The sequence below is a fragment of the Polypterus senegalus genome, chromosome 4 (assembly GCF_016835505.1).
Source record: "Polypterus senegalus isolate Bchr_013 chromosome 4, ASM1683550v1, whole genome shotgun sequence".
In the NCBI taxonomy this organism is placed as follows: Eukaryota; Metazoa; Chordata; class Cladistia; order Polypteriformes; family Polypteridae; genus Polypterus; species Polypterus senegalus.
The window spans coordinates 87271531-87284722 of NC_053157.1; the positions used below are offsets into that span (position 1 = coordinate 87271531).

Below are 13192 nucleotides of genomic sequence, written 5' to 3' on the forward strand. Positions count from 1 at the left end.
GAAATGACTTTAAAATACTGGTTATGGTTTACAAAGTCTTAAATAATCTCGCTCCATTTTATATTTTGGAATGTCTGACACCCTATATTCCAAATCGTAACCTTAAATCCTCAAATGAGTGTCTGCTTAGAATTCTAAGAGCTAAACTTAAAAGAAGTGGTGAGACAGCCTTCTGCTGTTATGCACTTAAAATCTGGAATAGCCTGCCAATAGGAATTCGCCAGGCTAATACAGTGGAGGACTTTAAAAAACTGCTGAAAACATATTACTTTAACATAACTTTCTGATAACTTCACCTTCATTTAATCCTGATACTCTGTATATTCAATTCATTATAATAACTATTCATGGTGGCTCTAAAATCCGTCTAACCCCTACTCTTTATGTTTCTTTTCCTGGTCTTCTGTGGTGGCGATCTGCGCCACCACCCCTAATCAAAGCACCATGATGTTCCTACATTGATGCATTAAAAGCCAGAAGTCTACATGACTATCATCATCAAGTCCTTCCATGAGAACCCTAAATACAAAGAGGACTGTTTCATTTATGTTAGGTTGAATGCCCAGAAGGAGGTGGGCGGTCTCATGGCCTGGAACCCCTGCAGATTTTATTTTTTCCAGCCGTCTGGAGTTTTTTTTTTTTTAATGTCTTCCCTGGCCATCGGACCTTACTCTTATTCTATGTTAATTAGTGTTGTCTTATTCTAATTCTTACTTTGTCTTTTATTTCCCTTTTTTTCATCATGTAAAGCACTTTGAGCTGCATTATTTGTATGAAAATGTGCTATATAAATAAATATATATATATAAATAAATATTGTTGTTGTTGTTGCATGTGGTTTGCATGTTCTACCCATGCATATCAACTAATTGCATGCTACGCACATGCTCAACCTCTCTCTACATGCATGCCCAATGTTACCAGAAGCAGCAGGCAAGATATGCTAGAATACTGGAAATGTGTCTGGAATACTTTACAATTAACAACAAAAAAGAAAAATTAGTCCTTAATATGCTGTGAAAAAATAGCATCCGTCTTCTTTTTCTATCCCTAATCTATGTCCCTGAACATTCAAGATATGAACACAAGCCACTGCGCCACCAGATAACACAGTCCCAAAATATTCATAGTAAATAACTACATTAAATCTAAACAAACACACAATTTACAGATTTGTTATTGAAATGCACTCAGTTTACACTTTGCTGCTTGGTTATGCGATTGTGCCCAGCAAAAACCTGGCATATCATCCACCACAGTTGCTTGTTGCCTTACACCTATGTAAATCCTTTTAGTATGAGTCAGCAATGGTAGCTCTGTGCTACCACTCTGCCTATGTTAAAACATATGTACAAAATCTGCTTAACCTTAATTGGATTAAAATTAAATGTATGACTATAACTTTTGTTCAGTTAGTGTCCCTTGATTACAAGCTATGTGCTTTCTTCATCTCTCCATCAACATGAATGCTCGATATGAACAGCAGTAGCAGGTTGCTTCTTGCCTTACACCCAGTGCTACTGTGATAATCACTGGCTTCCCTGTGATTTAAATTGGGTGAATTAGGTTTACCCCATAACACATGCAGAATTAAATGTATACCTATTATTTTTGTTCAGTTCTTGTCACTTGATTACACATATGCACATCCTTAATCCATCCCTCATTAGCCATCACAGGATGTCCAGAGCATGTGAATGTACAATGACACTAACCACACCAGGCAACATCTTTTGCTTAATAATGCTTATGAGTGGTGGGAGTAAGCTTCCATACTGAAAATTAGCTTTATTTAAAACATTTCACATATTATGTCCATTAAACTGTTTGATCAAAAAATGACAGATCTCTGTGGCATTAACTCATATCACTGAAAATTACTAAAACTGACTGGTATTCAACTCAATAATAACATCTTATTGAGTGTGGTACTCTCCTAGTTGCCAGACTTGTTTCCCTGTAGGATTTGCCCTGAAAATTGTTTTATGAAGTGAAACAGTAGGATCCTGCCAACTTAAATTAACAAAAATCCCCGGCAGTTGTGACTAGCATTGATGTTTGAAACCCAAAATGACAGGTTACCCAAAAAGCATGCACTCTTCTTAGAAGATCCAAGATTATGTCCTGTCTAAGACCAATTACCACCCAGGTTAGAACAAAATGTTTGTTTAATCCAACAGAAGGGAACGAGTAAACAATGGATTAGTTACAGTATTTGGAAAGTACTGAAACTTATTTAAGACTGAATTTTAATATATGTCTGCTTCAAATGGATGATGGGCCAACTCTTACTGAAGACATCTGGATTTATTTAGATAATTACAAAATACAGAAATAACACATGTAGTGTGTGTTATAGCCTCCCAGTGTCAATGTAAAGCAATTAATATCAAAAAAGGCAGTGAGAAATTATACTAATGGAGCAATTTAATCAATAGGAAAACACCTAGGAAAAAAGCATACCAAGGGAACACAGATTCATACATGTAATTTGTGATTATTTCTTATCACATTAAAATATCAATAAGGGATAAAGTCTGACTAGACTTAATATTTTTCTAAAATTAGGATAACATTACGATCCGGTGATCATAACGTGATACATTTTCTCACTTTTTGTCAGAATGCATATATCAAAATGAAAACTGTTAACATGCAATTTTACTAATGCAAGCTTTCAGAAGGAGCAGCAAATTCTAAAGTGGCAAACTACTACCAACTTTTAAGAATATGGAGGGCTGACGTGCAGTGGGACCAGGTACAATACAGGACAAGTTTATCACAAAATTTAGAAGTACTAGGAAATTTTAGAATACACTGTGGTTAAATAAAGTGCTATTCAGGAAGCTAGAAAAGAAACAAAACAGCTTTATAATGCAAACAAGACAAACAATTCCAGCATCAGCTTGTTAGCATGCTAAGCATCAGTTTATTAGCATATTAGATTAAAAAGTATAAACAGTAATAGGAAAGATAAAAAACTATTAGAGAATAATATTGAAGAAAATGCAACAGCTGACCAAAAGAGATTCTTTCAGTATTTTAGCTGTAGAAGGACAGTAATGGTGAGGTAAATCAGACTCAATAAGGATGAAAGTAAAACTCAGTGTTTAACTTATGAACGCTAGGGATTAAGACATTTAGAGATCTTTAAATAGACAACATGTCTGCATCTTACGAATGACTCTGTAACAAATGTAACTTTTCAGCCACACTTTTTTCCTATATGCAAACTGGAAATTTTTTTAAAAGAAGTCTACTAAACATTCCATATCTCTTACCCATATCAATCCCTGAGGCCATACTGTCTTGATACTGTCTTTAGTCTTTATAAAGACTCAGACAGCATTTTAACAATATATAAAAATATTTTAAAGAATTTACCCTTCAAAGATCGGTATTGTGGCACAGTGTTAGCGCTGCTGCCTTGCAATAAGGAGACCTGGGTTTGCTTCCCGGGTCCTCCCTGCATGGAATTTGCATGTTCTCCCTGTGTCTGTGTGGGTTTCTTCCAGGTCAGGTTTCCCCCCACAGTCCACAGACATGCAGGTTAGGTGCACTGGCAATCCTAAATTGTCCTTAGTGTATGAGTGTGTGTGCCTTGCAGTGGGCTGGTGCATTGCCTGGGATTTGTTCCTGCCTTGCGCCCTGTGCCGGCTGGGATTGGCTCCACTTTAGTTCTATATGTACCAACAATAACTCCATAACCTCAGTTAATTAATTTAAAATGGTGTAAAATGTTACCAGGGAAAGACACAACCTGTGAGCACTGACATCTAGCTCTATCATTGCTAGGCCATATATTTTGGGAATGTTCTAAATTAACAAAATTTTGGACACAAATCTTTACATACTTCTTGGACAGCTTCGGTGTTAAAGTCACTCCTAATCCATTAACTGCAATATCTGGTGTACTTTCAGTTGGCCTTAAAGTGCATGTTGATGAGTTGATTATGGTATCCTATACTAGACTGTTAGCACACAGACTTACCTTACTTAAGTGGAATAATTCCAACCCACCATCTATAATTCAGTAGGTCAGCGATGTTTCATGATCTATATTATCTAAAATCAAATCAAATTCTCTATCAGAAAATATATACAAACTTTTTAAAATTATTGCAATAATTCGCTTATCTTATTTTACAATAAGCATATTAAACTTATGATCAACTCTCTCATGTTACTATTCGTTTTACCATATCTAAAAAACATACTTTTTGCTTTTATTTTTTCTTTGTGTCTCTTGTTTTTTTCTTTCTCTTTTTTTGGGTGTGGGTTGAATTGTTTTATTTTGACTTTTTCTTTTTTTCTACTTTTCATTCATTTTAAAGTAAATGGCTTTATCTGTTTAGTTATTGTTACTTGTCTGTATGAGTAGCATTCCTCATACTGATATGGACAGGGTAATGTGTGAGGAATGAAAGGATGCCACATCGTTTGATGGAAATAAAAATTATCAATCTACAGAGCGCTGAATTCAGACACCCTGAAAATCTAACTGAAAAAATGATGTGGCAGGCTAGTCCATTTTGTGGAGATTTCATTGCAGCAACTCAGTATAGTACTTAGTAGTTTGTATGGCTTTCACGTTCTTGTATGGATGGCTGCCAACGTCGAGGCATGATCCAAATGAAACAATGGGTTATGTCCTGGGGGTTTTCTTCCCAATATGGACCAGGGCATCACTGAGCTCCTGGACAGTATGAGGTGCAACCTGGCAGCGTCAGAGCGTGGGGGCCAGTCAATGGTATCAATTCCTTCATCTTCCACGAACTTCCTGCGTACTCTGGCCACATGAGGCCAGGCATTGACTTGCACCAGGAGGAACCCAGGACCCACTGTACCAGCATAGGGTCTGACAATGGGTCCAAAGATTTTATCCCGATACCTAATGGCAGTCAAGGTGCCGTTTTCTAGCCTGTAAAGGTCTGTGCGTCCCTCCATGGATATGCCTCCGGAGACCATCACTGACACACCATCAAACCGGTCATGCTGAACAATGTTACAGGCAGCATAATGTTCTCCACAGCTTCTCCAGACCCTTTCATGTCTGTCACATGTGCTCGGGGTGAACCTGCTCTCATCAGTGAAAAGCACAGGGAGCCAGTGGTGTATCTGCAAATTCTGGTATTCTATGGCAAATGCCAATCGAGCTCCACGGTGCGGGGCAGTGAGCACTTTGCCCACTAGAGGACGTCAGGCCCTCAGGCCACCTTCATGAAATCTGCTTCTGATTGTTTGCTCAGAGACATTCACAGCAGATACCGGTCCTGCTGATGGGTTAAGAAATATCAACGGCCCTGTTCAGCTCTCCTAGAGAAACTGCTTGTCTCCTGGAATCTCTGCCATGCCCTTGAGACTGTGCTGGGAGACACAGCAAACCTTCTGGCAATGGCATGTATTGATGTGCCATCCTGGAGAAGTTGGACTACCTGTGCAACCTCTGTATGGTCCAGGTATCACCTCATGCTACCAGTAGTGACTGTAGCTGAATGCAAAACTAGCGAAAAAAACAGCCAGAAAAGATGAGGAGGGAAAAATGTCAGTGGCCTCCATCTGTTAAACTATTCCTGTTTTGGGGGTCGTCTCACAGTTGCCCCTCTAGTGCACCTGTTGTTAATTTCATTAACACCAAAGCAGCTGAAACTGATTAACAACCCCCTCTGCTACTTAACTAACCAGATCAATATCCCAAAAGTTTCATTGACTTGATGCTATTCTCTGGTTAAAAAGTGTTCCTTTAATTTTTTGAGCAGTATTATATATGGAAAAGAAAATAACAAATTCCTTCACATTTTCTGAAGATCTCATGTGTGGAGAAGTAGCTACAGTAACTCACTGTAGCTAGTGGGAATAGGTACTAAATTATTTGGAAATGAAGGACAGAGAAGCACTATTATAACAAATAATGTTAATAAACCATTAATGGGCTTATTTCAGAAAGCACTGGGAGAATGCAAATGCTGTTTCATTACATAAAAAGTTAAATCTAGGTCAATCTTTGTAGCTATAGGCCAGTAAGCTTAATGAGTATCACATGTAAATTAATAGAAGCAATTATTAAAGAAAAGATAAACCAACACCTAACAGTAAAGCAGTATTAGTGAATCATCAAAATATGATTACATTTAGGAAATAATTTATCAGTAATAAAAGTCTATATGCTAGACTTCCAAAATGAACCAACAGGAGAATATGATTGGAGATGGTGCATAACATATTTATCTTGATTTTCGAAATGCTTTAGATAAAGTATTGCATGAGTGGTTTATGATCAAGCTAAAATAAATGAGAGGGAGTTCAAAGTACAGTGTATATTCAAGTGCAAAACTGGGTCAGATGCAGAAAGTGAATTTAAGAATGGAATATTATGCTTAATCAGCATATTTGATCTATGAGGCAGCAGCACTAACGACATAACCACTTCATAAGAAATATTTACTTGTAACATTAGTAATGTGAGTGGCCTGGCATAGAAAATAGTGTTGTTTCTTCAATCTTTTTGGAACCAAGATTTAAATTCTGGCCTGGTAATTGTTTGTAGCCTGCATGATATTCAAATTGATCATATTTAAGAACTATAAATTCCATCCTTATACCATGGATATATATGTTAATGGGCAACTCTGAATTGGCCCTTAATGAGAGTGTGAGCCCTGTGTTAAGAAGTTATAGCACCTACCATTGATTTTTGTCTTGCTTTCAATGTGGTAAGGATGGGCTCCACAAACCTGTAAATGAAAAAGTGTTTTCAGCAAATTGGAATTAAAAGAAAGTAACTTAATAAAAAAAAAAAATCAGTAAACTGAAATGTGTTTTTTGCATGACTATTTAACAAAACTATGCTTCACCTTCTATGTTTACCTTCTGAGGCATACAGTCTGTGGGACCCTGACTGTAATCTATTGCTTTTATGAGGCAAAAAGAGTAATTGTGCAAACAGTTTCAGTGAATGGATGGGTGGAAGACAGTGATTTTTGCTGCAAACTTAGTAAGAAAGGATGGCTATACCTTTAACAATTACTTCATGTGTTTAGTTTCTAGATTAATTTGAAGCAGCACTTTCATACCAAGGAAAATTGCAGTGTTTGTTTCAAGATTTCTCAGCCTTCCACTTCCACCTGCTCAGTTAAAAACTTTTTTTGTTTAAATATAAAAAACATACCCTGATTAAAACTTGCAATCCTATGGTAATGAATAGAAAATGTAGCTTTAATTAAGCAAATGGGGCTTACAAATCAATACTTGATCCTTAATGACAGCATATTTCTTTTAAATGACAAACACAGCTTTTCCTGCTTTGTTTGATGCTCACAGGTAGGGTAAATGGATGAGGCACAGTAATGGAAAAATGAGTTCAGAAAATAGATGATTAGAACATCATTATTGCACCCATTTCATGACTCTAACAGTAACAGGGAAGTATACTCCCAACACTTTATTAGTTTGATTCATGGAACATCTGAGTTGATAACGGATAACGGATGCTCTAGTCAGCTTCATACTCTTTCTTCATTTCTTTTACTTACACTTTTAACTGCACAGACAAGCACTAAATTTCCAGATATGCAATTCTATATACTACAAATTTTAAATGCATGTCTGCTGTCCAGCTTAACAGCATGTAATTAAAAAATCTAACTTGTCTGGCTTTTTAATTTTTTTTATAAGTCTACTGTCAAATTTATACAGAATGCTGAAACTGCTAATGCTGAAGAGAATCATATTGCTAATTAAAACATTTTTATTACATTTGGAGGGGCAATGTTCAAATAAACAGTGTATTGCATTCCCTCTCATAAAAGCAGTCCTGTGCTTAAATTTAAATTACTTGTTAACTTAAAACATATCTAAGCATAAAGCAGAAAAAAGGCCCCTAAGCAATCTTGGAGGCCAATTATTACTTCTAAACCAGTTCAAGAAAACATTTTTGTGCTTCTTTTAGTCTTAACCATATGCATTTACTTTTTTAACTGACTCGTTTTTCCTTAAGCAGCTATCATACAATAACAATAAGTATATTTCCAGAAAATGAATGTACATTTTAAGTAATAGTTTGTGAGATTTGCTTTTGGCAGCTTAATTCTATCTACTTTGACTTTTAATAACAAAAATGATTTACATAATGATAGCTTCCTTAAGAGAAAATAAATAAATAACTGCTGTTGCACATGTTTTGCTTTATTGGAAAAAAACTGTTGCTTAGCATGCTTCCATGTATATTAAAAATTGTACATCAATGACCTCTCTGATTTTTCCATGTCCTACTGATGCCTGTAACAAAAAATAAATGAACAGCATATTCCTGCATAGGCAACTGTTTAATATTGTCCAAATTCTTAAATAATTCTTATGCTTCAACTAACTACCATTACCAGCATCCAAAGACAATGGAGCCAAAATAAACCAATTACATGATAAACCTACAAGAAACTGCCTTTTTGATGTGCCACCAGCCAGCTGTATGGGGAAAAACCACGTGACAGAAAGTTGTAGTTCAGAACCATATTACTAAAAGCTTTTGGTTACAACATTTTACAATCTTTGGAAAATATTATTGACAATTGCAGTTCCATCTCCTATTTGATAAACACTTCAAAGTATTAAAACATTTTTGGGCAAAACTTTTCAAATGGAAATTTGTCTACTGAAATACAAACGACAAACAAATGGCAGTTTGCCACCAAATTTCTTTTAATTTACACCCTTATGTGTTTTCACGCAGTATCAGTTTTAATAAAATATTTAGAAAGAAACAGAAGTGAAAAAATCTAAAAGGCTGAGAATTACAAATCATTCCTGGCCCACAAATCATTTAAATGATAATTCTCAGAAAAGAACAATCTACAATATAAGAAGGACCAGATAATGGAGATTGAAAACACCATAAGAAGCCTTTAAAGACTGTTGCGGGCTCAAGGGGTTGAAAGTGATGTCTCTAGAGACACATTAGGTGCCACTCCTGACTTTGGTCACAGATGTGGGCATGAAGCCATCTAAGGCTGAGGCAGGACTGACTTTGCAGATGGAAGAAGAGATAAAAACAAAGGCTCACTTGAAAGAGGAAAAGTCAAGGATCATGAAAGTTTGTGATTGAGTGAGACAGAGAGAAAGGAAGAATGCAGAGAAAGAAAAGATTGCATAGGCAGTAAAGAATAGGTGGGTTACATACTCAAGTAGGTAGACATGGGCTCAAAACCGATGCTAACTAGGCCAAGCTGAGACTACAGCTCATGGCTCTACAAAAACCTACAAACCAATTCCTAAAATACCCTTGATTAGGATTTGAATAAGAACATTTTAAAGGCCTATGACATAGGTAGAAACTATTTCTACACTGCAGTTTTTCTGTCTGATAAAATACAACTTAAACAGTGCTGTAATAAACAAAATGTTGATTCATGTTTGATCCTCATAGATTTTAACCTTTGATCCTGTACGTTCATTTAATTTTGTCCTCTGTGATGCAGAGAGAAGAACTCAACATGTTATCAAAGATACTTTAAAGTAACATTCGTTCCATTTATGGTACTTTCTGGGCATGTTTTTGTGTTAATTCTACACAAATATAATCCTGGATTTGCTTCCATCCACGTGTGATTTTTTTGTCCACATTTGCAAGCAATATATATAGGGTTGTGGGTAAATTAAATGTTATAACAGTTTATGGGTCTTACTTATGAGCAAGTTTATGTTCTTTTTTTTTTTTATTTATTAATTTTATTACAATCCATACAAAGCAATCAAGTTTTTACAAAAAGAATTGAGTTAAGAACAGATCGATCCCCACCCCTGAGAGAGAGAGCAAGCCAAACGGCGTAAAATTTAAGGCTTGTAAACATACCTAAATTACTAAATTCTCTGTGCTTTATGAACTTATTTTAAAATATTACTGATTAGATCCTGCCATGTTTTGAAAAAAGTCTGTATGGATCCTCTAACTGAGTATTTGATTTTTTCCAATTTCAAATAATATAACACATTGGTTTCCCACTGACTTAAAAGAGGAGAGATTGGGTTCTTCCAGTTTATCAGAATGAGTCTGCGTGCCAAGAGTGTAGTGAATGCAATCACAATTTGTTTGTCCTTCTCCACTTTAATCCCCTCTGGAAGAACACCAAACATAGCTGTTAATGGGTTAGGAGGGATTGTGAGTCCAAGGCTATCTGAAAGGTAATTAAAAATTTTTGTCCAGAATAATGTTAATTTGGTGCAGGCCCAGAACATGTGACATTATTGTATTATTTGTCCTGTGAGTCTGTATTCTTGTTTTTTATGTTTCTGTTGCTTAATGCATCTAAAATTTCCCTTGGGATTAATACATTTTATCTAACCTAATCTAATCTAATTTATAAAAATGTATTGTAAATGAAAACGCACTGGTTTAATGGTCTAATCTTTAGCATACTTAAACTAGATTCCTGAGAATTGCAGTACATGAACTGAAAGTATTTCACAGTATGAAAACTTTCCCTTTCTAACTACTATTCTAAATATGGATAACCTTACAGTTTTGTTTAGAAAAATATCTAAACTGAACAATACAAATTTGGATCTCTCTGGCACAAATTTAATTAATATCAGGAAAGATAATGTTTCTGATTATAAAATTAGGATTAAAAACCAGCAAATAAATGTTATCTCAAGACCAAGCAGCACTGAATAAGACTGCATTGGATTCTATTGACTAAACTGTCAAACTAAAAATCAGTTTTTGCTAAGAATTAAGCAATGTGGTTCACAGTGAGGTAATACATAACTTAATGTTTTGTAACAAGGATACATAACCTTTAAAACTTACAAAGCATTGATATATTATTATCTCATCTTGTGTGGTCTGCCAAAAGATCATATAAATAAATGAAAATAGTAAAACACTTTAAAAGAACCAATGCTTTTCAGACACAAAATTTAGGTAGCTGCTAGCTGATTACAACCACTTATTCTGCAAAACAAATGATCCTGCCCCAAATGATCCTGAGTCGATTTAATCCTGGCAGAGGGCTGGACAGAATCCGGTCATAAACTAACGAACATTCTCCCAGACTACTCACTTTCTAACAAAACAATCGTTCCAAAGGTCTCCACTTAAGAAACAAAGGACTACTACTAAGCAGAAAATCAAGCAGCAGTATTTGGGAATACTCTCAGTTCAATTATTCAAAGTCTTTTCCTTCAATAACCTTTCCGCATATCCCAAAGCAAATTCACGCTGCCGGGTTTGAAAGACAACTTCACGTAGTTACATTCTAGGTGTGTGTGCCACCTCCACACACACGGTGTTTGTTCCGGTAATCACTGAGGCACCATGCAGACTACACTATACTGTAATAAACAGTTTCTTAAATATTACTTACAGTTCTCTAATTCCTTAAGCTCCATAATAAGTCGTGATTTTATAATAGTATGTAACATCTCCATGCCCACTTCAGATGAGATACATGTACAATTTATTCAAATGAACACCAGTTTTACTTACAAAGCGCCATATGCTATGCCAGCATTTTACAATTAAACTAATAAACAAATGGTTTACTATCCCGATTGAAATGTATATATTTTTGTAAAACAATGTTGCCGAAATATAAAATATAAATATAAAATCCCCGAATTCCACGTTCTCAAACAAGGAATAAGATACAAACGACGATGGAATATCGTACCAAGAAATTATTTCATTATCGGCCATATTTATTTAATTCGTACTCCACAAGCCTGAAAACAAAAATTAAGCAGTTAAGCGGCCGGAAAGCTTTTATGCAGTTTTGGTACCAAGAGTTTTTAGCCTACATTTACACGGGACGCACAACCGCCTGTTCTCATTTTTACCATATCATCTGAATGATTTGTCCAGTGGCCCATTTTGAACGGTGCAACAGTGCAAACCACCCTCAACGGTAGACGAAACCGACTGGCAGTCCTGCCACCGCGATCTACCACCCTAACTAGTGTAAAGTTTCGAGATGACGCAGTCTAAAAGCAACCAAAAGAAGAACAATATACTATATTAAATATCCACTCACTCACCCAAAACAGCAGTTGTTCGAATTCTGTGACGAAATCTGAATACTTAAAAAAAAGGCTCTGGCAACAACGAGCTCGCGCTTTCTCTTCCTAACCGGTTCGGGTGTGCCACTCAAATGAGGGCACGTGTCAGTTATAAATGTACAACAAACAAATTCCGTGTAATATTTCTTAGGAAAGTTGTTTAAGTCGTCCGCTATTTAAAAGTACTCTTGACGCAGTTTGATCATTTTAAAAGGCGATTTCATGAACTGATTGCTTTCTATGTCTATTAATTTATGTGTCTAACGGGGACTATAGAACGAACGTACACGCTGCTGCGCAAAACGAGCATAAATCTTTGTGGCTTACTGCGCATAAAGCAATTTTTATATAGGTTTACTTTAATTCCCTAAGGAATAAAGGAGAGAGAAGAATAATACAAAGACGCGTGTGCTTGAATCAAAGAAAGATATACACTTCTGCAAAAGCTGTATTTTGGCAATGCCACCAACCCACGTTCAAGTCCCCCGCCAGCTTTTTAAGTTCAACTAAAACTAAAAGTATTTTTTTGCGTTTTAAGTGGGTATTGGGGCGGAACGATGGCGCAGTGGGTAGCGCTGCTGCTTCGCAGTTAGGAGACTCGGTTCCTGGTTCCTCCCTGCGTGGAGTTTGCATGCTCTCCCCTTGTCTGCGTCGGTTTGTGCATTGGCGATTCAAAATGTCCTGTGTATGCGCCTTGCCCGGGGTGTTTCCTGCCTTGCGCCCTGTGTTGGCTGGGATTGGCTCCAGCAGACCCCCGTGACGCTATAGTTAGGCTATAGCGGGATGGATAATGAAGGGAGGGAAGTCGTATTGTTCCTTTTCACATCCAGTGGGGTGTGGCAGTGATTCATATAATGACGTCATGCTCTTGGCTTTGGATTTAAGATGACAAATCTAAAATGTTGATTTTAATATTTACAGCTTTTCTTGATAAAACATGCAAAGTCCAAAGTAACAAAAACTTTAGTTTCCTTTACTTAAAAAGCATTTTGGACAAAGAAAGGACATTTTGGTTATTTTCATATACACTATTTTCCCAGCATCTGCACTTCAGAATAGGTAATCCACCTGGCATGTTTGGGCCAGCCTAGTACCTGGATGGGAGACCATCTAGATAAAGCATGAGTTGCTGCTGGAAAAG

The 13192-nt window shown here is 36.3% G+C and overlaps 1 protein-coding gene across 1 annotated transcript in view; it reads right to left on the reverse strand.

Annotated features, from left to right (window-relative positions):
• The window catches only part of tlr3 (toll-like receptor 3), a 56946-nt gene extending 44321 nt beyond the window's left edge, over positions 1-12625 (reverse strand). Inside the window, exons 1-2 of the mRNA XM_039750965.1 lie at positions 12031-12625; positions 6686-6734 (exon numbers count right to left, since the gene is read on the reverse strand). The gene's annotated coding sequence lies outside the window, so the exon portion shown is untranslated. The remainder of the gene's footprint in view (positions 1-6685; positions 6735-12030) is intronic.
• Positions 12626-13192: the final 567 nt, after the last annotated feature.